Raw genomic sequence first — 25,777 nt, 5'->3', positions numbered from 1 at the left:
ATGACCCAACAATGGCTGTAAAAGCTAAATATGCTTACTTCTTGTGCTAGCATATTGTGGCTAGTATAATTAGTAAAAGTATTAAAAACTATTTAAAAAAGTGTTGGTTATCTGATGTTGGCAAACTAATGCTAACAGTATAGCTTAAAAATCCTGTCAGGCTAATCATCCTAGCTTGCTAACAATATCTGTGAAAATACGTTTGCCATTAAAATCCTTGTACTTAGAAGACATACAGTATATGGATACATTTTGACCATGTTATTAGCATTAAGGATAATATTTTTATTTCTAATATTTAATATTTGTGTCACATCCACTTGCCCTTTCTTTTGAAGAAGCCTTGAAGTGCAAGTCTTCAGGCTAAAATCGTAAATAAATCTCAGTCTCTTAACTTGCATTAAGTTAGATAACTTGTATTTTCTGAAGAAACACCGGTCGGTAATTTAACAGCGTTTCATTTATTAAACGACTGACGAACGCAGAAGTCTTTTGATTTATTCGTTTATGACATTTTTTCTTCTTCCCCTCATTCATTTCCGTGCCTCCTTTCATTTCATTAATCTATCGAGTGGGCGTCCAAACTAACAATTAAGCTATTGTGGAGGGAAAAGAAAGCCGGAGGAGATGCTGTCGACAGTGATACACGGATATCACGGCACTGCAGTCACGACTCTACTGCTTAACCCTGAAATACACACACACACACACACACACACACACATACACACCCCATCCAAAAAAGTATATACCAAAGATAAACAAAAAAGAAAGAAAGAAAGAAGAGAACATCAGAGTCTGTGCCAATAAAAGACAAATTGTACAAAAAAGAATCAGAATATTTAATTAAATTTCATTATTTATATTTATTCTAGCTCACAGCTTCAGGGTCCGTGGTTTGATCCTGAGCTCAGATTACTGTCGGCGTGGAGTTTCGTGTGTTCTTCGTGTCCGTGTGGGTTTCCTCTGGATTCTCTGATTTCCTCCCACCTCTGAAAAACATGCTGTGTTCACAAAGTACACCACAAAAGGTGTATTAAACCCAGGTGAGACGCCATTTATCGGCTAATTGGTGACCCAAAGTCGCCCTTAAACGTACAGACAGATTGATTATTTATGTATTTTTACATGCAATGTGTTGAGAATAAAATAGTTATTAGTAGTAGTTATGGTTGTGTACTTTGTCGTTATTCCTAAAACGAAACGCTACATTGACGAAAATCGACTTTTACGTACGTCATTGTTACCATGGAAACAAACCGCCTTACTCTGCCTGGCTGCCTCTGCAACCTTCACATTGCTTGTTGCAGGTCACATTAAGTTTTTTGAAAAACATTACATCCTTTGTTTTTTGTTTTTTTTTGGAGCAATTAACTTATAATAATAGCAAAATCAGAAACACAGCTATTGAACACATCAATAAAGACTGTCTTTCATTGGGAGTTTTTGTATTTTTGGTAATGTGGGTCAGTTTTAGGGGCACAAATATCGAAATCTGACTAACAACGTTTCCCTTGTTGTGATCTTAAAATAAAAAATTCCTAAAAGTAAAAAATCTGTCTAAAAGCTAACAAAGTCTCTTTTGTGTCTTTTTTTTTGGCCCGAGCTGCACTTTCACAGATGCCACCTGTCCACAAGTCTTCCCACAACCCACTGTGCCAAAAATATCCGGCCGGAAATTAGGGGAGACGATCTATTATTTAAAGGAACAAGTGACAGTTTCATATGCTGCGGCATCCGAAGTGATTGCGTTGCAGGAGTGAGAAATAAAGCTTGATAAAGTCTTGATAAATATTAGAAAATGTGTGAGAAAGGATTTCAATTCAGATACGACAGAGAAAGGCGAGCAACAACCTGATGCAACGGGCAAACGAATCCCTGTGAATCAGCGTCTGGTCGGTTGCGGAGTCGATCTGGAGTCATCCGTCAAATGCGATGTACAAGTGAAGTTTTTAAAATAGTAGCTATGGCCTTTGGCCCTCTGCAGCTGTGCCACATAATGACTATCAGAGAGACAATGCAAAACAAAACACCTTCAAGCCACTCTATTAGACAACACTTACATTTTTTTATTATTTTTTTTTAGTGAGGGAGGAGGAGGAGGGAGGAGAAATGGGGGGTCTTAATTACCCTCTCGCTGGAGTGAGCTTTAACAAGGGAGGCTCCTTTGCTCTCCAGTGTGTGTGTGAGTGTGTGGTTTATTCGTGTAATCAGGGAGCGGCTGGAGACGCAGAGAGCGGCTGGATTAGCTCCTCATCGGCAAGTGAAGTGTTTAACATGGCACACGCGACGGGCTCGCGCACACACCACGCACACCAGCGCACAAACACTCATTGTCATTAATTTGATTTGCTTATCGTCCCCTTCTCCCTCCTTCGCAGGGGCCCTTTAGAAGCTCTCCATCCTGCTTTTGCCCGGCCCCTCCGATCAAATGTCGGTGCTAATTATGCCGCCCGCTGCTTTGCGTTTACCAGCTTAAAAGCAAAAAAAAAGAGGACTTAAATTAAGATGAAGAATTGGGAAATGTTTCCAGTCAGAAGAGCAATTGATTTTGCAGGCCTCCTAGTCCTGCAGGATTCCCGCAGATTTATCCTCATATTTCCGGATGCCTCGGCCTGGGCGATCCCGTGGGGGATGCGGAAGCAGCTTGCATGCAACGCTGCCAAAAGAATTTATTAGAGCAAATGGTATCGTAAGCCCTATGGAAGGCATACCTTATGTGGAGATTTAAAAGATATTAAGAGAATAGCAGAACCCAGAACGCAGGTGTGTTGGGTAATAGCCATTGTCTCGTGTCTGGATGAGACGGGGATCAGTGCCAGCAAGAGAGTGCAGGGTGGGACTGCAGTTTACGCTTGAACGGATTGAAATTCCCTGACGTTCCTCTCCATCGTGGAACTGTCTTGTCTTTGCTTACATCACAGTCATGAACACGTTTGTCCATGCTGTGTTAACGTGGCAGAAGACGACACGCACAAGACAAACCAACATTGTCGACAGGCCTCTGCAGCCTCGGGATCTCGCTATTACAAATCTCATTAGTTAAAAACCGATGTTTTCCCACCATAGTGGGAGTTTCATTGCATCCGATTGGTTGCGCTGCATCGGCCATAATGAGAACCACACACACGGGCGGCGATCTCAACATTCTGCAAATGAGTCCACTCTCTTGCTAGAACTTTCTGAGGGCCGTAACGACAAGCCCAGCTGCCTGAACGGTGTTGCCTCAGCCCACCCGCTTTTTTAGCCGATCGCTTTGGGTACGGCGCGATAGACGTCTCGTCCTCATTATGCTAAAACATTATTCTCCGTGTAACACCTGCAGAATAAATTTGGCAGGCGGATTTGCTGGGGATGATCAAACATCACTGAAACACTGTCATTATTTCTACCTCAAATGACTAGGTGTTTTTTTTCCCCCATTATCAATTCAGCTGGAAGTAAACTTCATTTTATAGGTTTCATTTACTCCGTTTGCCGAACGTGTGTCGGAAAACGCTAAATCACACCCGAGCAAACGTGAATCGAACAAAGGCTCGTTGAGTTTACTCCTGGATAAGACAATGCTTCACTAATGCGCCATTGTTCTCTTTCATCTTCCCAGATCACACGGTTGTAAAAGATTACATGGCCGTCTTGACACTAGCAACGAAGAGATGACGAGAAGGGGATCACCTACTGTGCTTTTCCCATCTGGAGGGAGAGAATAAACACTCTTCATTTAGCCTAGCAAAGGTAGCCTCGTGCTCATAAGCTAGATAAAAAGAAATGAGAGGTAATGAATTGCGCCTCCCTGGATATGATTGTGTAATGGCCGTAATCAGACCATCCCGAGCTTCGTGAAAACACACGGTCTCAGCTGCAAGTCCTGCTGTTTGATGGACAATATTCCTGGAGCTTGGTCAACACCGGGACGTTCCAACATCATAAAAAAGGTGGTACAATCCAAAAAAAACATTGTGTTTGTTTAACATTGTTACTGCAGCGTATTGAGCGAAACGCAAACCCCTACACAAGAAAAAATATTGAGCGGGTGAAGAAAAAAAGCCGAACAGCAGAACAACAGCTCCAGCCATCCCGGATGACAGCTTTTAGAGCCAGAGATTTGTGCACATTAGTCACACATTTTAGGGAGAAGGTGGGTTTCTAAAGTGCATTGACGGGGATTACAGTTCTATCCGTTCCTGTCTTTCTTCCGTTCTAAGGCCTTCAGGGTTGCCGGAAGGTTTCGCAAAATAAACGAGCCAGGAAGCTTTTGTTTGAATTGTATTTTGCCTTCTGAAATTAAATTTCTTTCTGTATTAAGGCACTTCATCTATGATTAATATCTCGCAATTCAACAAGAAGTGCGATCGAAGTTTCTGTTATCTAGAGAGATATTAATGTAGTTAGCCAAGAAAAGTAATAAGAAATGTGAATAGGCCTCACAAACATAAGGGATTAGGAGGAGGACTTTGTAAATTCATACCAATGAGGATTTGAATAAATTTGCTCTGTCGAGTTAGTGATATCTTGTAATCAGAGTTTAGCTGCAACGATACGTTAAAAAAAATTGAGGAAAAATTAGAATTGAAACCTATATAAGCACAAAAAAAGCCTGATTATTGTAGTTTTGAACTTCTAGAATGTGAGAGAGGAAAAATTCAGTACAATGCTAGTATAAAAAAAGTGTATTCATGATTCTTTTAGCTGTAATGATAACAATTAAAGAAAAAATACAGAGAAGATATATGGTATATATTCTAGAAATAAATTCTAAATTGATTTAGAATTTAAAAATAGGTCAATGCAATAAAAAAAAAATCAGATTTTATAATAATAAATAAAAATTCCACTGAAATAAAATTTCCCATGGAATTTTCCAGGCACCTGTTTGCACATCTAGGGTCCAGCATATGATCATTTAAACTCACAAAAGAAATCTCCCAAAACAATATAAAACTGCTGATAAAAAAAATTCTCCATCATTTATAATTGTCAAATATATAAATAAATGATTCAAACCCTAAAAAAAAACGATCAAAAGACACTGGAAATCAGTAGAAATTCTGTAAGCCAAAGCAACCTTTTCTACGAAAAATGCCGAAAGCCCAATATTAGTGTCTTTAACAAAAGCCTCAATTCCCACTGTAGCATTCACATTTCAATGTATCAGAGGATTAAAATGCAGATGAAATAGTAACAGCGTGATCCCCTCAGGACCCCCTCCCTCGTTCCCTGACTGCACCTTTGTTCTGAAGGACTGACGGAAAAGTAGGTGGTGGTGGTGGTAAAGGAGGAGGAGGAGGAGGAGGAATTAATTTTTTCCCTCTGGGAGAAACAAACGCAGCATCCAAAGTTTGAAGGGATTCTTAAATCTCCTTCTGATTGGCACTGGAAATGAGGAGGGAGAAAAAAAATGAGAAAAAGGAGTGAGAGACGGAGAAAAAATAAACATTAGCATACAGTAGAATTAGAAATTTACCTTAAGATGCATTTCACTTTACATAAACATTAGGGTCATATAAGCTATTTAAAATCAGCCAACACACACACACACACACACACACACACACACACACACCTTCAGGTTGCAATCTTCTAACTTGTCCAAAAGACCCCAATAGACTTCTCAGATTAAGAGGATTTACAGTTCAATGATCGCGTCTTTAGTCTTGCATGTAGTAAAATTCATAGATTTATGTCTTTCCATTAATGAGTCTTATCCAGTAGCAAACATGACAAACATTTCTTTGTCCATTTTTCCAGGACAGAGAATTTTCTTGTATATTTAAAGAGTCCATAATGATTAATAAATGAAACACTTTGGGTTATGCGGTTATAGGAAATTAATCAACGATGAGGTGCTGAAAATTTAAATTCTGGTATGGGTTTCATTCATGTTCATGAAATACGTCAGTGCATAAATACATATATTAGCTGTTTTAGTTTATATCAGCTTACACACATATTAGCTTAGATCCACCAAACCAGACATATTTAATTGTGTAGATTAAATTTGATAAAAGTTTACCAAACAAGTCCCTTTAAATACATTTGTTGCTATACTAATGGCCAATGTATTGACACTTTCTGACCAATCAGACTCAGCAATTCACCAAGAGCAGGATATAAAATAGAAGCAAAAAGCAGACAAAGAAGCATAAGATAATGAGAGATAAAGATGTGTCTTATTAATTATGGTAATAACAAACTTTTATTTTGAGCCCGTTAATAAAGAGAGGGAAGGCAGAGGGGCGAAGAAGAGATCACCCGAAATGACTGACTATATTGACAGATGAATTTGAGCATAAAGTCCTCAGGCAACTGCTCAGTTCGTGTGTCAACACGGTTCATTCCACTTAGTCCCTGCACCCACAATGCTTAGCTCATGTTTTAATCTGGTTTCATCAGTCTGGCAGTGGCTCACCCAAGTCAAGCTGTCATGTTTGGTTCATAGTTCATCCAGCTTAATGATCTGTGCGATATGATGATGGTACAACCAGCCTGACACGTGTCAGCCTTGACCATAGCTTCTTAGATTTCTGCTCTTACTTAGTCTATTAGTTTAATGAGAATTAAGACCTTTGCTAATGAAATCCGTCTTGTTTTATCGGTTTTCTGAGAAGCCCGGTCGCTTTGCGACTGCAGACCTGCTACATTACTTCAGCTACTTCATCATCCACTTTCATGATCTTTGGGTTTCTCAGTAACACCAGGCAGGTGCTGGCTTATATGTTGATTTCCTGTAAATATTGACCTTCTGGATGCGCTCCCAATTCACTCCCTCTTCCCTCCCTCCTTCATTCCCCCTCTTCCACCCTCCCTCCCTAGGCTCCTTGCCCGAGACGCACCAACTCCCGAAGGCAAGCGATGAAATTGTTAGCACGAGGTATCGTCTTCAGCCCTCTCCTGTGCCCAGCTACACCCACCAGGGCATTGTGGGTAGCGTACAACTGTTGCGAGTGGGTGGCACATCTGTTCCCTGGGATAGCTCACGCCCTGAGGGTCGCCCGCACCATGGCTATCATTTCACATGCTCTGCTAATAACTGCTCTGATATTCCCCCTTTAAATGGGGACAAAGAGCTAGCACAGGCTGCGGGATTGTCTGATCAGGGAAGCGGGGCTGTTAATAGCACAAGTATTAAGGGCCATGCACCTCTCTATTTTTCCATCTGGCAAGCTTTACTCATTCGACGGGTTAAGTACTTTCAAAAAACATGCATTATGGAAACAGAATATATTAAGAACAAGCACCGTCTTGTTAGCGATACCATATGCACATGGTGAAGATTAAACACTGTTCCTGCGGCATGCGGAAAAGAAAAACAAAACAAAGATTCCACTTTCAGAACTGGTGGAAATACCCTAACTAACACTCTTGCCGAGTGGGGCAGTATAAAACCATGACCTAAACCCTTGCAGCAGATTTGGAATGTCCGGTTTAACACAGGGTTGCACATATGTTTCAAGCCTTGCACATTCCTTTTATCATATCTCCACTCAGTGCACTCCTCCACCAGCTCCCCCCAACTTTTCACCAGAAACTGGGACAAGGTAAGTTTACTTGAAACCTGAAGGTGTGTTGCGGGATGCGTGTGACCATGACTTGACTATGTTGGATAGAGCCAATGAGCTTGGACAGAAGAGGGCGGGCAGGGAGCGTCAAGGATGAAAGATGGAGTCTAATCCTCCACATGTGGCTGATTTTTTCCCCCACTTTTTTAAAGGAAAGCCAACTGGATCCGTTCGTTAGACTTCAGGCCAAGGGCTCCAGGAAAGCGTCGCCGGGAGCCAAAGCACACAGTGTGAAATGAGGAGCTTGGGCTCGAATGTGCTTTTGTTTATCGGAAAAATGCACTCTAAGTGGGATTGGCAGCGGAGGGCCCAAAACTCCGTAAGTCATATAGATTTGCGCCGACCGGAGCAGCTGAGGCTTGAGGCGCAGGCGGCCTAATCTTAACTCCGGCACAAAGCAGGAACAGCGGGGTCAATCCAAAGTAAAGAAATTTGGTGGCAAGTTGAGTCATTGCTGGGGAGACAGAGGAAGGATTCAGAGGAGGACGCTAAATCGCAGTAGGCCATACAAAGTCTTGGGAATTGGGGACGCAGATTTCTGGGCAAGTGCACAGCCGACAAAATGCCAAGGACTGATCAAATCTCAAACAATAGCTGCACTTTTGTACTTGATCGAGCTGTGGGATCCAAGCAAACTATTTCGCAGGGATGTCACCCAGCTACATCGTTGCCTTCAAAGCAGCACAAAGTCTGAGGAAAGTTAACAGAACAAGCCTCTTACACGCTGCTCGTTTTTTCCATTTCATTGTTAAATGTGCATTTCTTTTGGTCACGGGACTTGACCATGACAGACTGGAATATAAGCGGACCTCTTATCCAAAGCTCCATGGGAATGTCAATAAGAAAAACTGAATTTGTAAACTATGGTAGCTACAGTAGCCTGATGCTTTATTCTTTGTGTGTTTGTCATTATAAAACAGAACAAATTGGCACCAAATTTTAAAAAAAATAATAAGATGTAAAAGTCAATTGATGCCTTGTAATTTTAATGATCAGAAATGAAATGTACCAGCTTTTCATTTACTTTTTTAAATAAACAATTTTCTCATTAGCACTGGTTCTTGTGTAGAATTCAGAAAAAGTCTTCATTTCATTAACTTTTTCAACTACATCCAATTCCTTTATGCGAACATATACCCGAGCAGTTCAACCTGAAGGTTTCCCAACCGTAAGAAGTGTTCAACCTTAATTTCACCCCGTTATAATCTCTGCTAATCAGCACACATCTATGAAATTTACCAACCATTATTTTCCATTAGAAAGAAAAACACCATTAGAGTGTAAATTAGATATGAACAGCTGTAGCCTTCAAAGACTCTATGTACTAATGCTCTTTCTCTCATACATGTTTGTACTGTATATATATATATATTTCCAGTGTTAAGAGTTACATAATGAATATTTTTATTTTAAACCATATTGGCCTTTGATTTGTAGATTTTTTTAACGTGCTAATGAGACCAAAGACCTAAACTTCAATATTTGTTTCATTATTCAATCATTTTCAAAAGTTTCAACATTTATGAGCTGGCATTTGACGGAAGGCGTGTCGAGCGTTACCTCAGACAGATTGTTGATTTTGCCATCCGTCTCCCCCTTGTAAGATCTCGCTCTTCTTAAATGAGTGTGTGTTAAGTGAGCAGGCAGGCGCTTGCTGCCTCTTAATGCGACGTTCCATGAAGTGTTGGGGCGCACGCCACCAGATGTATGTCTAGACATCGATCCTTATCGCGTCAGGGAGGAAGTAGCAAAGAGTGTGTGTGTGTGTGTGTGTGTGTGTGTGTGTGTAAGCCTGATCTCTGGTGCCAGCTGCTTGCTTAAATTGCCTTGTTTTACAAACAAACCGACTCTGGGAACTTTCACACTGCTAAATGTAAAGGGAGGAACGCATGGCTGAGCCTCCTAACGGCCACGGAAATGTGAAAGCAGTGGAAAATCAATGACTGTGATGCGTTTCATGAGGAAAGAGAAGGAAAAAAGGGATGCTTTTCTGGCGTGTAAAACCTAAAGCATGAACAAGAGGTCAGCGTTGAGATAACCGGCACTGAAGTTGTTCCTTATTCTTCAACTTAACAAGATGTCTAGAAAGAGATGACAACATAAGTGAAGTTAAGGCCAGAACTCCAGGCGGTAGAGAAGTGAACCAAGGAAGACAGGTGTCACTTTGAATGTTGGATGTTTGAAGAGATGCTTTTAATAGGTAAAGAAGAAGAAGAAGAAGAAGAAGAAGAAGAAGAAGAAGCTTCTTAACAAGAAAATGAGAGCTGAAACAAGTGGAGGATGTGTGAAGAAAGATGTACAGACACCTACTGTTGTTTGAATATTCATTCATTCATTTTCTACCACTTATCCGAAATACCTCGGGTCACGAGTGGGAGCCTGTGCCTATCTCAGGGGTCATCGGGCATCAAGGCAGGATACACCCTGGACGGAGTGCCAACCCATCGCAGGGCACACACACACACTCTCATTCACTCACACAATCACACACTACGGACAATTTTCCAGAGATGCCAATCAACCTACCATACATGTCTTTGGACCGGAGGAGGAAACCGGAGTACCCGGAGGAAACCCCCGAGGCACGGGGAGAACATGCAAACTCCACACACACAAGGCGGAGGCGGGAATCGAACTCCCAACCCTGGAGGTGTGATGCGAGTGTGAATGAGTGTGTGTGCCCTGCAATGGGTTGGCACTCCATCCAGGGTGTATCCTGCCTTGATGCCCGATGACGCCTGGCACAGGCTCCCCGTGACCCGAGGTAGTTCGGTTAAGCGGTAGAAGATGAATGAATGAAGACCAGAAATGCTTTTTTAATTCCTATGAGTTTGTCCTCACTGCAGCTTCAGATTCCTGTACCGGAGTTCATTTTCTTCTCTCCATTTTTGTAAAGAGTGGTTATTTGAATTCCCACAGCTTTTTTGTCAACTCATACCTGTCTGGTCAGTCATAACCAGTCTCTCCTAAGGTGTTTCTGCCTATAGACCAGCCTCTCATTGGATATTTTTCTTTGTAGGGGCCGTCAGGCAGAAGTTTCTGAAAGACTCAAATCAGCTTGGCGAGCACTAACAACCATGCCATGGATGGTGTTACCAAAGTCACATTTTCTCCAATTTCTGATGTTTAATTTTAAACAACAACTGAATAGCCTATGTATTGTAGTGCTGCATGATTGGATCTCTTATTTTTACATCTAAAAACCATTTTTAACCTATTTAGTTGCAGCAGTTTCCAAAATGGCCACTAATGAGCTGACCTTTTATTTTCCTACTACATTACCCAAAGTGTATGAACTGTGTAGGGTAACACTTGACAGTTAATTAGCCGGTTTAATACAATGGGTTTGAGTTTAGCATACCGAAGTATCATCATTAGCATCAGCCATGCTTTGACTAACCTTGCTCTGTAGCATCATCACACCAGTGTACAGCTGTGATTAGTTCAGCTATTTATCCATCTGCATTTAGTTCTCTCCATCCTCAGCCATATCTCCACAACTACCACATTCCATATTCTCCATCTTTCCTTGCTCTCCATCTCTATTTCAATTCATCTCCATCCCCACCACACAGGTTTTATCTCCATTATTCTGTAGCTATCATGATGTTTCTTCATCCTTCTCTTGTTTTTCCTTCACTTCAGCTCCTACAATCCTCAATCAACACTCTTGATCTCAGTGCAACTCTCAATCTCCATTTTTATCTGTTTATATCTCCGTCTCCTGCTCCATCCCTTTAGTTTTCTGCAGCATTTCTCCATCCAGCCTTCTCTCAACCTTTTCCAACTCTTAATTTTCATTTTCAGTGTCTGATACATCTCCTTAAAATACATCTCCATGCTCACTAATCTACACCACTTCAAATCTCCATCTCTATATCACAGGCATTCTACAGGTCTCGTGATTTTCATGCTTTTTCAGCATCTCTCTATCTACATTTCTCTACCTCCATCTTTCTCCATGTCTTGTCATCCTCATCTTTAGGTGTCTTCACATTCTTCAACCTTTCTAACTCTCACTATCTATCACTACTGTGTATTCTTGTGAAGAATAAATGATCTCCTCTTTAAAGATCTCTATCATTGCTTTGCTACATCTCCACCCTCATCTCTCTCTCTTTCCATGATGATCTTCATACAGCTCTGTTCAGCTCTGTTCATCTCCATTTGTCTCCATCCATCAATACATGTCCAATTTTCTATGTTCCTTCAGCTTCTACCATCAGCACTGAAAATCTCTTTGGAGCTCTTTAAAAGATCTCCATCTTTAGCTTTTACACCTTACTACCATTTTTACCTTCATAGTCTCTATGCTTACTTTTTGTCAATCTTCAACTACCATTTTCAGCTCACTCCACCACAGACACTCTAGAGTGGCGCTTCCCAATCACTCCCCTCCCCAGTCACCAGCTATGTTCATCTCCCTGCAGCTTTTCTCAGCAGGAGTCTGGCCGTTGAGCGATTTGAGGCCTCGGGCTGCACTCTGTGTCAGTAGATAGTGCAGGAGAAGAGCTTGGGCAGCCAGAGGGGGCGAATCACAGGAGGCAGGCCTCGCCAAGACCCACACTCTCTTGGCATTTTGGCAGGGTGGAGTGGCATGGCGAAATGATCCAATTTAAGCTGCATTGGGAGCACATGAGATTGCTCAAATATTGATGCTCTTGAGCGAAGGAAGGCCGCATTGCTGCTCTGGAGATCACCACAGCACTGAGACTCTCAAATCTACCGAGAGGGCCAGCTGGCGGGCAGCAGATCCAGGGTGGGGCTGATCAATAGGATGCCTACAGTGGTGCCCTTTTTTCTAAAAACCTGTTAACACTCTACTGTATCTTGAGAGTTTCCCAAATATTCATGCTACAGTGACAAAAATCCTGGTGAAAATTAACTTCTAATGTGCAGCCCACAGAAAAGCATCAACAGTACCAACCATTAACTTGTCTCCAAAATGGCATACGTAGGCATATAAAGGAGAGGCCCATCTCATCTGTCCATCTGAGCTACTCTTATTTCCCTTATGTTTTAACCTATTTCCTCCCCTTGAAAAAAAAAAAAAAAAAACAGACCTGATTTAATCTGCTCTATAAATGACTAATGCCCAGTACACTCTACGCTCTGACATTATTGATGTTGATGATGATGAGGACCACTGTAATAATTGCCTTTAATGCGGTTATTGCTATTACTGTTATTATTACTGCTAATGAAGGAAATGCCGGCCCACATCGCCCCGGCAGAAATTTCACCATGGAAATAAATGAAAAAATGCCTTTATTGGATTACACTAAAAGCAATTCCAAATAAATGGGCCTTGAATACGTCTCTGTGAGATGAACATCGCAAACATGTAATTTCATTGTGCTGGGAGCAAGGGCACAGAACTCAGCAAGACACACAACGAGGCAGCGTTCTCTGATCCCGGCTTGAGAAACACTGCAGCTCCTGATGGATGGATGAGAATATGTTTCCTGTATACATTCCACGTGAATCTGAGCTCACACAGTTAAATTATATTATATTTATAAAATGTATAAAAGCTATGATACGTTACTGAATGCAAAGCATTTGATTTAGATTTATGTAATCAATGATGTCTTTAAAATAAAAAAATAAAAAATGGATACCTCAAGCATATATTTTTGATCCCAAACTCCTAATCGTTTTCTTCTCAGCACTGTAAAATCTCCATGTTGTTTAATTAAATGGTGTTCACAATCGGTCTATGGCATTAATTCTGCTGAGTTAGTCATAACACTTTTAATGAGGCCCATCTGAGCTTCAAAATACTACTACAACAGCTAATATCCCAGAGTCTTGCACTCCGAGTGCAGAAACTGAGGCCCTGTGAGAGATTTTAAAGCCCAAAGAAATGAACGCAGTGTGAAATCTCTTAACAATTAGAGCGATCTACACTTTTTTTCCCCCTTCTCCAACACAGATTGAGAGAGGATGCAGCACCATGATTCTGTCAATGTTGATATTGCGGTGAATCAATATTAATGGTTTGGTAACACGTTCCACGGGGTGCGGCATGAATAATTCTACCTGATGTTTTTGTAGATGAGAACGTGTCATTAAATATTGCAATAAGAAGTTTTTTTTTTGGGTGGGGGAGAGTTTGTTCAAGTTGGCATTAGCATGCTAATAGCCTTGCTAATAAGCCATTCTATTTAGCCAGTGCAGCAAGATTCCTTGCGAATTTATACCGTATTTTTAGTTTTATAATGGTGAAAAGGCTAAAAAGCCCTGAATTTCCAAGACCTAACCTTCTTTTTTTTTTCTTAAATATACTTGGTCCCTTTACTGCACTTTACACTTAATTGATTCAGCCTTTTTTGCTTTAGTCAGTTGATTCGCAATCATAAATGCTATCTTCAGTATTTCTTGCATTTCTTTTTCGCTGACTTTTCTATCCATAGTTTGCTGTTTGAATTGAACACATTTCCAACTTTGCGTGTTTTTTTGTAGATTGCATATTAATTTGACATTGTCCTCAACTTAACCAAGTTCTATCCAACAACTAAAAGATCTTGGACTTCAGAGACCTTTTAAAATCCCAGGAAAAGTTTTTTAATCTTTCCCAAAAATAACCTGGATACACTGATGCATATGCTGTATAATGCAACAATGTAGTGCTGGAGGATGACCATTTTAATATTTTGTCTACTTTTCTTTGCTTTATTTTGACAAAAACAGTGTATAAAGTTGTTAATAATGTCATGAGATGTTTATATTTTCTACAAGGAACTCCTAATGAAAAATTGGTATAATGTTTTCTGAGGAGGAATCAGTTTTATAAATAGCTCTTATAACTGGAGATTACTTGCAAACTAAACAAACCTGAATATTTAATTTTATTATAGTAAAAAAATGTTATTCTCAACAATTCAAATTCTTTCTTAGGCATCATGAACACTCTTTAACTACTTACTGTTCCCCGAACTACCCTGGCCACCACCCTTGGTTTTTTTCCCACCTGTCACTACTTATCCATAAACATATCTTGTTGTGCAATAGTTTTTATTTTCCTGTAAAATATTCAATAATTCCTACAAGAATATTTTATTGACTTATTTTAATTTATTTTAATAAAAAGTTTTATTAGAGTTTGTCTTTGTTTACCTGCTCAGGGACTTCTCATGAAAATGAAATGCTAATTGCTAACTCTGGAGAAAACCATATTTTAATCATTTGAGATTTTTTTTTATTAAGATACTTTCCGTTTATTGCACTTCATACTTTAATCAATTGTCTTTGCTTATGCTTTAGTCAGTTAATTTAGATAATAAATACTATAATCTTAATCTTTCCCAAATATCATGGGCACTTTAATGAAGATGAAAATGTAGTTATTTTGACAAAACAGTGTATTATGGTTAATAAATTCATCAAACATTAATATACACACGCTAAAAGCAACTACTAATGTGTAAATTGTGGCGCAATCAGTTAGCTAGCTAGCAACAACTTTTTAGGAATTCTAGCTAAAGTTTTTAGTTTTTTCCATTTGAAAGTTTAATTCTATATTATTAATATAGAATTCTAAAAAAAGAACTTTCAAAATATAATCCTAACACAAATTCAAGTCCTTTTATAGACATCATGAACGTTTTCAGTCCACTTCTTGTTCTGGATCTGCCCTGGCCATGCCCACAAATCATTGTTTTCACCTGTGTTGTACTTTGAGTTTGTGTTTCTGTCACATACTCATTTATTTCCACATTCAAACACTCAACAATTCCTACAAGAACATTTCAGCCTTTATTTTTTAAGTTTAATTACAGTTTGTCTTTGTTTACCTGCCTAGGGACAGCTAATGAAAATTAAATGCTAACGGCTAACTCTGGTTGTTGTGCTTTTTTTCTTTTTTTTTTTTTTGCTGTTTTTTTCCTTTTCTTCTTACTCTTCTTGCTCAAGCTGTAATGTTTTGGTTCCCTTGTCAAATTTTTAAAACAGATTTGATAAATCAATAGAATCATATTTACAATTAAAGTAAAAGCACAACCCCCAACATAACCTGTAGTTTTTAACAGAACATATGATGCTAATTAGCATTATTGCTAAATTAAATAAACAATGGTCAGAAGTCCTAACAAGTATCAGCTTTAACATTCCCTAGCTGACTGAATGAATAAATAATCCACAGGAATCACTTGGCTTTAAAGAGTTTTCTAGTAAATGTGTTTTAAAACTTTCTTCAGCATCACTACTTTTTCCAGACCTATTTATTCTTGTTTTGTCTGACTGCTCCTTATGGGCATAGATTGAGCCTATAAAAAAATAAATAAATAAACTGAATTTCTGCCTTCCTCATTTACCTCAGTAGTCGATCTGCCAAGATATGTTTGGTTTCCAAATTCTGATTTTATTTTATTTTTTTTGCAAACAAGGAAAGGAAGCTTTTGGGCACCAATTAGCATGATGCACGCTGCGTGCCAAAATGATCACATACTTGCCTCAAACTGTATTGCGTTATTAAGTAATGTCAAATTATATGTTTTTTGACGTTGTTCGGATGATTAGAAATGAACAAAAACAGATCACGTAGCTGAAAACTCTGAAATTCGATCCTGTTATTTATGATTTAGGAGAAATCGAGAAAATGAAGGTGGCCCACAATGATACGAATTAAGAGCGGAATGTTTATGTTACATATTACATTACGCATAATAATGACATGTTAGCGAACCATTTTAGCAGCAGGCTAATTGATTTATAAAAATGTTGTCCCATCAAAAATCTATTCCTAATCTCTCTTTAACAGTGCCGGGATAGTCTTAAGGTCCAGACCAGGAGAACCCTACAGCGTGACCTGTCCTGGTTTCTGATGAAATATAATAGTAGCTATTTAGCTACTAAAACTAACCAGTAAATTGTTAAAGTTTGTCTTACGTCACACACACAGAAGTTATCATTAGAGCCTGATGTAATACCACATAATTAATTTGCACAGAATTGTGCGGTTGTCAGTTGTCGCCTCAAACGATGCCTCTTGCTTGTGGTAACGTAGCATAAACTCAAAGTTGTTAAATTGATTTGAAAAAATAATTAGAAGAAGAAGAACTCTCCAGTGTTCAGTGAACCCTTATGGAACAGAGAAGATTGTTTGGTTACTTTGTGGACATGTGTGAAAGACTTGAACTTGACACACTGCAGGAAGTGAGTGGAGTGAGAGGACAAATCAATAAAACATGAACAAAGTAAGATAAATAAATAAAATTATGTATAAAATAGGCTCGTGCTCCTGCTGTTTGAATTCCCACAGCATGGTGACAGCATTGGAGCAGAAACAGTGGTCCACACACACACACACACACACACACACACACACACACACACATTTTCTAGGTTTCCAAATGGCTACTGCACAGAAGATCTCTTCTCTATTTTGAGGAAGCAGCCAGAAAAGTAACAGTAAGTCCTGAAGACTAATTAAGCACATAGTGGGGAGCCACAGCGAGGTTTGTCTGGAGACAAAAACAGAGAAACGAGACGTGAAATACAGAGAAATCCGACTCGGCCAAACACGAGCCGTGTATCAAAGCAGTGATTTCTCGAGATACAAATATAGTTCTCTGTGTATCTGCATGGGTTTCCCGCCGGATTCTCCGGTTTCCTCCCACTTCCTGAAAACCAGCCAGTAGGTGGATTGGCTACTATAAATTGTGCCTAGGTGTGAATGAGTGTGTGAGCCTGTGATGGACTGATGTCCTATTAAAGTGTGTGTTTTCACCTTGAACCCAGGGGTTCTTGTATAAAGCTCTTGGGTCAAGTGATTTGAATAAAGAAGTTCCTTATGGATGGATGGATACACTGTAGGAGTTTGGTTAATCCATAGATTTAGCTAAGACAAAACTTTAAACCCCCTTGAACTGATCAACTGTACCATTCCTTGTTGCTGGTGTGGTATTATTATGTTATGTAATTTTTTTTGTAGGTACTACCAGGAATTGTGGATATAAACGAAATCTAAGGTACATGAATGGATCTACATGCTACATACAAACATTTTTCTAGGTAAAAGATACTTCAGGTTCAAAATGGTTACACTTGAGAAGAGTGCATAAGTGCACCTCCATCCATTATTTACATCGCCCATCCTATTAGGTCACAGGAAACCTCAGGAAATCCCAGGAAACTCAGGGCACACGGTAGGATACACCCTGGAAAGGATGCCAGTCTATAACAGGGAAACAATCACACACATGTGTCTTTGAAATGGAGAAGGAACTTGGAGTACCTGGAGGCACCCCAAGGCATGGCGAAAACATGTAAAAGTGCACTTGCACGTGTGAAAATAACAGTTGATAAACAGCCTTTTCTGACTTACGGACCTGAGGTAATGTAATTATAATCCAAGCATCTCTGGGATTTTTACTCAGGAACTGTCATATTATTTGGACAACTCTGTGTTCCTATATCTGGGAAACTTTTTGCCAGCTTACATTTACATTTATGGTATTTGGAAGATGCCCTTATCCAGAGAGACTTACATTTATCTTATTCACACAGCTGAGCAATTGAGGGATAAGGGCCTTGCTCAGGGGCCAAGCATTTGCAGCTTAGTGGACCTGGGATTAGCTAACATTGGAAATCCTCCAGGTAACTTATTACTCTGTTTTCTTTAGTATGAAGCGGTCAGAATTTTCTGAAGTCACCAACTGAAACCAAACTTAATCTGGCTAAAAAATGAAGGATAATCGAAAGGGCCTTGTGAGAAGCTTTTCAGGAAATATGAACAAAGGGGATGTGGTAAGTTTACGGTGGCCGAGAAGTGCAAAACAAATGAACAAATCCGAAAACGCATTAACAAATCCGAAAACAAATGAACAAATCCGAAAACACAACGACAAGTCAGACAACCCGGAAACGGTAGGTATCGTTTTTGAATGGAAACTTAACGCTCATTGGACAAGACACCTGTCACTCAAGATATATAGGTATGGAATCTTATGTGTAATGTGTAAAGTTCTCCATTTAAATATAAGAAAATAACAGAATTAATCCACAGTAACCCATTCCATCCATCCATTCCAACTTTTCCCTGCGGCAGACTGTTGAACTTCATGTATACCTTGAGTGACAGGTGACTTGTCCAATGATCGGTACGTGTTCCAATCACAAACTATACCAAACTCTTCCGGTTTGTCTGAATTGTCGTGGTGTTTTCGGATTTGTTAATGTGTTCCGTGCAACAATTCAGACAACCCGGAAGAGGTAGGTATAGTTTGTGAATGGAAACTTACCGATCATTGGACAAGACACCTGTCATTAAAGATATACAGGTGAATGAAAGGTGTCTCGTCCGATGATCGGTAAGTTTCCATTCACAAATTATACCTACCTCTTCCGGGTTGTCTGACTTGCCGTAGTGTTTTCGGATTTGTTAATGTGTTTTCGGATTTGTTAATTTGTTTTCGGAATTGTTAATTTGTTTTGCACTTCTCGGCCACCGTATAGGCTAGTAGTTAAGGTGTTGGACTACCAATCGGAAGGTTGTGAGTTTAAATCGCAGGTCCACTAAGCTGCTAATGATGGGCCCTTGTGCAAGGCCCTTAACCCTCAAGACCTATTTTGTGGCAACAGTTTGGAGGAAGAAGCACAAATCTGTGAGATGATTCTGTTCAATTTTATTTATATAAAGCTTTTAACAATGAAATTACAGAAATAAATCCATTCAGGATATACATTTTAAATTTGTTTCGGAAGAGTAAGTCAGAGGTAATTTTGGAAACAAAAAAACACCCTATATCTAATATGAGGAAGAAACTTTGAGAGGAACCGTGAACCTTCATCTGCTTGACATAGGATATTGTGATTCTAAATCATGTCCTTTCAGTACCTGTGTACTATATGATCAAAAACTGCAGTTGTTTTATCAGGCAAATTCATCTTCTAGATTTTTTTGCAACTTGAAGTCTATCTTGTTGAAGTTATGAGCTGTTCACTGATGTGCAAAACTCTTCATGATAATTGCAGTCCTGAAGCCATCTCCATGGTAACTAAATAGCACCATCCACAGCAATCCATATGTTTCCCTTGGCTGAGTTCAACCGATGATCAGGTATCCACCAACTTTGAGCAATATCGCGAATAGCCAGAAATGTTCCACAATTCGAATAGAACAAAAGCACTACTGTAATTCATGCTAGCCTGTATTAATGCTAATTCCTGCTATTAGAAAAGGAAAAGCAATTCATTGAATGTACAAAGTGACAATGAGGACTAAATAAATACAAAGCATAAAGAAAGTTGTGCCCAAATAATGAGTAGTTACTTAGATCAAGAAGAATAATTTAAATGAGAAGCACAAACATTTGTGTCAGCACGTAAAGAGGTTTTGGCTGTCACTCTTTCTATTGACGATAAAACGATCGGTTTAATAAACCAATCTAATCTATAAAGCAGTTGCCATAGAAACCGCTCATCTTTTCCACTCTGCCTGCCCTTCTGTCTGTCTTTGTAAATTTTTTCATTTATGATCACTGAGTCATCAACAGCATTCGACTACAGCGACTATACTTTAACTTTACGTGTCAGCTAAAGGTTTCGTTTCCGACTTCGTCTCTTTTTCGGCAAATTTTCTGCCGAACATCTCGTGACCTGCTCTTCCAATCGCTACGAGTTCATTATAATCTCTCATATATGGCACATTATTTCATACGCAGCCCATTATTCTCCGAGCTCAATGCGCAGGGCTTTTTGTAATTTGCTTTAATTTCATCTACAATTATTGCTGTATTCATAAACAACATATGGTGTAGTGCGGTGTGTGTGGGCACCGCGACGAGAGCTACGAGTAATAAATTACAAACTCAACCATCGGTTGAACTCTTTTGTCCTTCCTCAGGAAGAAAGTCGGAGAAACGTTATTCCGCACGCCTATCTGACACCAGCAAAACATTTGATAAGGCAGCGTCGCTCGAGGAGACATGGCGTTTGCTTGCTGAAAGCGATTCATGATCAAAAAGGAATTAAAGTGTGTCAGGCAAGCAGGGAAATTCACGACGCTGATCAAAAACGTTAAACCGTGTCTAATATCCGTGTTTAAAAAACTTGTTCAGCTGTGATCACTTGGGTTAAAAAAAAACCAGATACAAATAAAAGCCAAAAGATTTTTTGTTGTTTGGTTGTATTTAAATATTCAATTCTAGAGGTTAGATTGGACTTTCTGATTGGTTTACGATGTATTAAATACACTTCTGTTTAGTCTAGAGGTAAACAGAGGTAAAGTTGTTGAATTTTCTGTAAAAGCATTTTATTTATTTATTGTTTACACATTCATTCTAAAATTTTATTATTTCTATAGTAACAACTTACAACAGGCGACAAACGGAAGACTGGTACTGCAAGGAAGGATCTATTTCTTGCTTTATTTATTTATTCTAAAAATTCTAAAAATTTTATTTATTTTTTTTTAAAAAAAAAACTTACAACAGGGGGAACGGTGGCTTAGTGGTTAACACGTTTGCCTCACACCTCCAGGGTTGGGGTTCGATTCCCACCTCCACCTTGTGTGTGTGCAGTTTGCATGTTCTCCCCGTGCCTCGGGGGTTTCCTCCGGGTACTCCGGTTTCCTCCCCTGGTCCAAAGACATGCATGGTAGGTTGATTGGCATCTCTGGAAAATTGTCCGTGGTGTGTGATTGCGTGAGTGAAGGAGAGTGTGTGTGTGCCCTGCAATGGGTTGGCACTCCGTCCAGGGTGTATCCTGCCTTGATGCCCAATGATGCCTGAGATAGGCACAGGCTCCCTGTGACCCGAGGTAGTTCGGATAAGCGGTAGAAGATGAATGAATGAATGAAAACTTACATCAGACGACTGATCCTCGAATTTTATTTTTTAATTTTTTATTATAATTTTTTAATTTTTTGCTTTGCAAGAAATTTTTCTCTGCAGGAAATAATTAACTTGTGGACATTTTTCAATGCTACATATCAGATTGGATTTTCTAATCAGATTATGATTGAATTGAGATCTGGCTCTTAAACTTACGCTCTCATGATTGAACTGATTCAACATAAATTGGTCCAAAGATTAAATCTAGAACTGATCTAATGACCCTAAACATCATTAACACCTTTTTTTAAAATGTCTACATGTATCCCATGAGGCAGGAAACTAAAGATTAAAGCTGTGCTACTACTTCCTGTAGTTTAAAGTCATTAGCTCATCTTGCAGCACTCTCCTGCTTGGCTCGGCGCGTTACGAGTTTCCTGTTACACCATTCGGTTTTCCTAACGCCTCGACAATAAGAAGTTTGCTGGTCAACGTACGGGTGAAAACTTTTCCAGAGATCTGCATGTGTTAACACCAATCTACACACACACACTGCACCTTTTTTTAATACAATCAACACCGTTATTGTCAAACTGACTTGTCACCCATATTAACATGTTTGATGCAGCGTAAGATATGATAAAAGGAGAGAAAAAAAACAAAGCGTCAAACGCGACTCAGTATTATTTGCAGGTTTTTACAAAATGGACGCTGATTATACAGCGTAGATGAGAGGACTATTGGAAAAAAGCATCACCTGGAAGCAGGAAGGCAGAGAGAGAGAGAGAGAGAACAAGAAATCTTTCTGAAGTCTTTGTCTTTTTGAGTCTCCTTTAGCGAAACATGCCGACACCTAATCCCTCCATCTCCATTAATGGTGCTCTTAGCATCCATTTGCTACCTGAGAATCTGGCAAGCAGCAGCACCTGCGTGTTAGTGAAACAAGAGTCCTCGTCACCCTCTCATTCAGCGGCACACGGATAACGGGCGAGTCGTGAGCCGCCGCCGACTCAAGGAGCGCTAACTATGAGGAATGATGTCGATTTATCATGATATTACAGCCACTGACAGGGAAACACACCTGTACTTTTTTATGTAATTTATTGACTGGCTTGTGGATGTGAGCGAGAGAGAGAGAGAGAGAGAGAGGGAAAAAATTAGCAGCGCTTTAATTACTGCTGCTGCTGGTTAAAATATTAATGGAGCACAGAGTGTTGCATGCTCATTTCTGTTGATTTTTAATTAGCAGTAATTCATTTCGCACAAAGCATGTTGATGCCTGTGCCGCAGACATTAGCGAGGAGGCTGAATAAAGATGTTTTTCTTTTTTCCTCCCTCTCTCTCTTTCTCTCTCTTTGCAAGGAGGTAGGGTGCAGACTGAGAAGAGAGTTAAACGAAGGGAGAGAGGGAGGGAGGGACGGAAAGAGAGAGAGAGAGGGGAAGGGAGTGTGTTTTGGAGTGCACTCAGGCCAGGGGGAAGACAAGGACTGCCACCCACCAGCTCTGCCTCGCACCTCATGCCAAGAAACCTCACCGAATATCAACCGTACACTCCTCCTTTACCCCTGTGGATGGAGCAAACACAATTTACCTCTCTAACACCACCAACCCTCCACCCCTTCGTATAAGGAGATCGGGATGCAGATATCACCTATATATCGTCTCTGAAAATAAAATCGCACGCGCTCAATACAAGCTCATCTCGATATTGTTGATATTTGATGTGTTTGTGCTTGTGTGTGTGTGTGAAGCTGCTGGATGCCTTGCCTCCAAATGAAGCAATTTGTGTCTAGGCGACAGATGTGCACATGTACAGTAGGCCTATTATCAAGCGGCGGTGATTAAATATCCTCTTGAGCGCTAAAACATGCTCGGGATATTTTCGATAAGGTACGAGGTCTCGGATTTCGGGAAAGCACCGGTAGCGGCGTTTGTCCAGGTGTAGGGCAATGCACATTTCTGAAAACTGTATACACACACACACATCCCCACCCCTTCAGCACACATTCGGTGGTGGCGTCCGGGTGGCATCTGGGATGCCGTGATTGAGAAGTGTAAATAAATAATAATTCCTGGAAAGAGGACCGGCACATCAGCATCTGTCTACTCCCTTGCTAATAGTTTGATTGTGGCGCCATCAATTTAACACTCTTTGTTTTGTGATGGAGCCCTCGTTTAGGAAGAGATATTTCCTCTTTTAATTGAACTAAACGGCTTTGTTCGAGGATCTCTCTCCCCTCATTTTCGGCATTTCGATATGGAATAACGATAACGATAGCTACGGCAGCCACATGTTCCAAAACCTTTTGGACCATTTCCGTAAAAGCTGCCAGAGAAACAGTGTGCGAGTTTGTGCATCTCATTGTCATTCAGCTAAATCCAGTTTTAGATTCTCTGACAGATTCGGCTTGTTCTTTCGTTTGGTTTTTGTTTTTGTTTGTTTTTTTAGGTCAGAACTTTGTATAGATTAGGAGACGTTGGTGAAGTAGCACAGGAACTCAGACTGTCGGGTTCCTGCAGTCAAGAATGCTTAAATTCAGTGCAAGTAAATTTGTCATTTTTTATTTTTGTTTTGCAGAAAACTACTTGTGGTGAATATACAAATCACAGGATTCTTCTTTTAAACTTCTACCAGTGACGACACGTGAATCATCGAGGACTGAAAGCATGTAGTGTTAGGGTTATGTCACACCACGGCACATGAAAACTTTTACGCTCTTTTGAATATCTTGCTTTATTTTTGTGTTGATTTCTGTGATTTCATCAAAAACTCAGGAAATCTTTATGTAACTAATCAAACTAGGAGCGTATTTATCAAGCCTTACAGTAGCTAGTTCATTCATTCATTCATCTTCTACCACGGGGAGCCTGTGCCTATCTCAGGTGTCATTGGGCATCAAGGCAGGATACACCCTGGACTGAGTGCCAACCCATCGCAGGGCAAGTAGCTAGTTTATTCATTGTTATTATTATTATGTTTAACATTTTGCGCAAACCACCGAGGCAGTTAGAAATTGGGATAAGAAAACATCAGCAATAAATCAAATCAATCATACAGATGATGATATATTACAAAGAGACCATACAGGGAGAAAAACTAAACCAAACTGCGTTACACTGCTCGCTTTCCGAGGCTGCGTTTCCTTTTTGGTTGCAGAAGGTCTTGTGGTCTTGGTCTGCTTCCAAGACAACTCGAATGCAGCGAGTCAACTCTGAATCAACTCCGACTGCAGGAAATGAATCAAACGTGCAAAATGTGTGCCAAGTTCAAGCATTTCTTTTTATATACTAAAACTCGGGAAATATGTTCTGTAAAAAAATAAAAAATAAATAACCAAAATAAATAAATCTGGTTATCTAGTAGTAAATTTATTCATTTCATCATTTAAATCGAATAATTTTAGTTTTTGATTTGATTATTGTTTCAGCTTCCACAACTGCACTTTTTCTGATGATTAATTTCGCAGTAATTAAAGTGAAATTGTTCAGAATCGCACAATCAGCTGTCTAATTTCCGACAAGTTCGTTTGTGAGTCCAGTTCCTCTGAAGGTTTCTTCCTCATGTCGTCTCAGAGAGATTTTCCTCACCACCGTCAGGATCAATTGAAGGATCAATTTAAAATTCATTCATTAGATGAATTGAAATGTGTAAAAATATATAATTTCGACTTTAAACCTTTTTCTTTCTACTTTAAATCTTTTTCTACCCTTTCGGAGGCTTCTAGAGATCCAGCTCCAGTTGTGTTCTGTTTCATGAAGATTTTGGACCTTCAGTGAGAAAAGACCAATCCTGAGATCCTGAGGTATCTAGAGATGTACCAGCTCAAGCGGGTAGGCGTGGCCTATTTGATAATCTAACCCTAACCCTAACCGTAGTTTTTGGTTGTTTATTTGTTTTCGAAAATAGCTTAACTGTAAGATAATAAAGCATAATAGATATAAAATATAAAATCTACCTGTATGACTGTTTTGTCCTTCATTATCCATCGTATGCTTTTTTTTTTTGAAAGAGGGCGTTTTTCCAAGACCTCCAGAAACACGCCCACTTTACGTCGTGGTAACGAAACCCCTGGAATTTAGTGAATGCCAACTCCGTGTGGTCTTTGAGGACAACAACTTCCTCGGTCAGACTGTATCTGACTGTAGAAAGGACATTATTCATAATAACTTTCTCAGGTGTTTATAACAGTTTATAATCACAACCTCCAGTGTCACCCAAATGAGGATGAGGTTCCCTTTTAAATCGGTTTCCTCTCAAGGTTTCTTCCTCTTCCATCTAAGGGAGTTTTTCCTCATCACAGTCGCCATGGTCACCTCAGACTTGTTCGTTAGGGATAAATACAAACACATTTAAATAGAAGTCTAATATTAACATTTACATTTACATTTACAGCATTTGGCAGACGCCCTTATCCGACGTACATAAGTGCTTAAATCTCTAAC

At 39.7% G+C, this 25,777-nt stretch overlaps 1 long non-coding RNA gene across 1 annotated transcript; it reads right to left on the bottom strand.

The window, feature by feature from the left end:
* Positions 1–315: 315 nt before the first annotated feature.
* LOC132840397 (uncharacterized) lies at positions 316–9,248 on the bottom strand. Its single transcript, XR_009647808.1, has 3 exons — positions 9,120–9,248; positions 881–992; positions 316–688 (listed from the first exon to the last, which is right to left on the bottom strand). It is a non-coding gene; the product is annotated as an uncharacterized LOC132840397 (long non-coding RNA).
* Positions 9,249–25,777: the final 16,529 nt, after the last annotated feature.

The sequence above is a fragment of the Tachysurus vachellii genome, chromosome 25 (genome assembly GCF_030014155.1).
Source record: "Tachysurus vachellii isolate PV-2020 chromosome 25, HZAU_Pvac_v1, whole genome shotgun sequence".
NCBI classification, from domain to species: domain Eukaryota; kingdom Metazoa; phylum Chordata; class Actinopteri; order Siluriformes; family Bagridae; genus Tachysurus; species Tachysurus vachellii.
This window is presented reverse-complemented; position numbering and strand designations above follow the sequence as displayed.